Source organism: Eschscholzia californica, unplaced genomic scaffold (assembly GCF_041429995.1).
Source record: "Eschscholzia californica isolate CP2 unplaced genomic scaffold, dmEscCali1.0.p SCAF_311, whole genome shotgun sequence".
NCBI lineage: Eukaryota > Viridiplantae > Streptophyta > Magnoliopsida > Ranunculales > Papaveraceae > Eschscholzia > Eschscholzia californica.
The window spans coordinates 7,501-10,000 of NW_028238434.1; positions in this window are offsets into that span (position 1 = coordinate 7,501).

Below are 2,500 nucleotides of genomic sequence, written 5' to 3' on the forward strand. Positions count from 1 at the left end.
TCCCATGGCGTCCCGTGCTGTCCCATTTTGTCCCGAGCCTTACTAAGGCCGTCCCATGCGCGTCCCGTGCCGTCCGAGCCTTACCAAGGCCGACCCATGCCTTACCAAGGTCGTCCCATCGATCTCGGAGAAAGTACATCATAACATCGGAATACACCCCGACATCGATATCGGAGAAAGTACATCATCATAACATCGGATCGGATGCGTATCCGTCCAAGTGCCATCGACACTTCGAGAAGTTCGGACCTAGCTTCCTAGCATGTTGATGCGTCGGTGCTAATGGGGACATAAAGATCCCACGACGTTCCGAACGGAAGTAGCCGAAGTGTTCCGTGCGTGTGAACTCCATTGTCCCATGTGCCGGCTCTTGACTCCTAAGATGTCCCATGTGAAGGCCCTTCATGGCTAAGAATGTCCCGTGCAACGTCCCTTGATGATCCCCATAAGGTGTCCCATGTGCGTCCCATGCCGTGCCCAGCCTTACCAAGGCCGTCACATGCTGTCCCATGCGCGTCCCGTGCCGTCCAAGCCTCACCAAGGCCGTCCCAGGCCATCCCGAGCCTTAGCAAGGCCGTCCCGTGCTGTCCCATGCCGTCCCGAGCCTCACCGAGGCCGTCCCGTGCCTCACCAAGGCCGTCCCGTGCTGTCCCATGCCGTCCCGAGCCTTACCAAGGCCGTCCCGTGCTGTCCCATGCCGTCCCGAGCCTTACCAAGGCCGTCCCGTGCTGTCCCATGCCGTCCCGAGCCTCACCAAGGCCGTCCCGTGCTGTCCCATGCCGTCCCGAGCCTCACCAAGGCCGTCCCGTGCTGTTCCATGCCGTCCCGAGCCTTAGCAAGGCCGTCCGATGCGCGTCCCGTGCTGTCCCATCCGTCCCGAGCCTTAGCAAGCCCGTCCCGAGCCTTAGCAAGGCCGTCCCATGCGCGTCCGATGGGATTCCCGAGCTTTACCAAGGGCGTCCCGTACTGTCCCATGCCGTCCCGAGCCATAGGGACGCTGTCCCGTGCGCGTCCCCTGCTGTCCCATGCGCGTCCCCTGCTTTGGCTCGGCTGGCCCGTGCATTCTATGGGGTCGTGGGACATTTCGAAACCCACCCGGGCCATTTCGACTCTCTCTTCATTTATACTATTGAGGTATTATTTATGAATTATTGGAGAAAAGAAACGGAAGAAAATATTTTTTTTTCTATTTTTTATGAATTTTCCGGTGTTTATTCACTTAAAAATTCATAGAAAAATAAATATTTATCGGAATCGCTATTATAATATATCAAAAAAATCCTTGCGAAAAGGCCTTTCCAACGAGTATAAGTTTGCTGGATTCCGACGAGTAACGAAGGAGTAAAGGCCCAGTATGCTTGGTTAAAAAATTGATGTTTCCTTGTGAAAATAGGCAAAACAATAACTTTGCACTATAAGGGGGAGGGTTGAGCTCCTTCCCCAGAGCGTGCACAGCACTTGTGCTGGCACGTTCCCTAGTGCTCGCCAAGCACCATAGGGCATCCAAAGGGCAAAGCTCGGCCTACTACATGATGGGAAGCTTCTAATATGTCGGAATACGAAGAGATTTCGTGCGACCCGAAGCTCGGCTCGGGCGTCCCGGCCTGTCCCGAGCTGTGCCGAGCGCGTCCCAGGCCGTCCCGAGCCAAGTCTCGGGCGTCCCAGGCCGTCCCGAGCCAAGTCTCGGGCGTCCCAGGCCGTCCCGAGCCAAGTCTCGGGCGTCCCGAGCTGTAGCGAGGGCGTCCCAGGCCGTCCCGAGCCAAGTCTCGGGCGTCCCAGGCCGTCCCGAGCAAAGTCTCGGACGTCCCAGGCCGTCCCGAGCAAAGTCTCGGACGTCCCAGGCCGTCCCGAGCAAAGTCTCGGGCGTCCCAGGCCGTCCCGAGCTGTGCCGAGGCCGTCCCAGGCCGTCCCGAGCAAAGTCTCGGGCGTCCCAGGCCGTCCCGAGCTGTGGCAAGGGCGTCCCAGGCCGTCCCGAGCAAAGTCTCGGGCGTCCCATGCCGTCCCGAGCTGTGGCAAGGGCGTCCCAGGCCGTCCCGAGCTGTGCCGAGGCCGTCCCGAGCCTAGTCTCGGGCGTCCCAGGCCGTCCCGAGCTATGGCGAGGGCGTCCCAGGCCGTCCCGAGCCAAGTCTCGGGCGTACCTGGCCGTCCCGAGCTGTAGCGAGGGCGTCCCATGCCGTCCCGGGCTGTCCCATGCGCGTCCCGTGCCGGCCCGAGCAACAGCCCGGGCGTCCCGTGCCTCGGCCCTTCCAAGTGGTGCTTCGTCGGACATCTCGATATCCACTCGAGCATTTTCGACCATTCTCCATATGTGGGTGTGTGGGTATTTATCAGGAATATTGGAGAAAGAATCGGGAAAAAAATATTTTTTTTCTATTTTTTTTGAATTTTTAATTGTTTATTCACTTAAAAATTCATAAAAAAATAAATATTTATCGGAATCGCTATTATTATATATCAAAAGAATCCTTGTGAAAAGACCTTTCCAACGAATGCAAGTTTG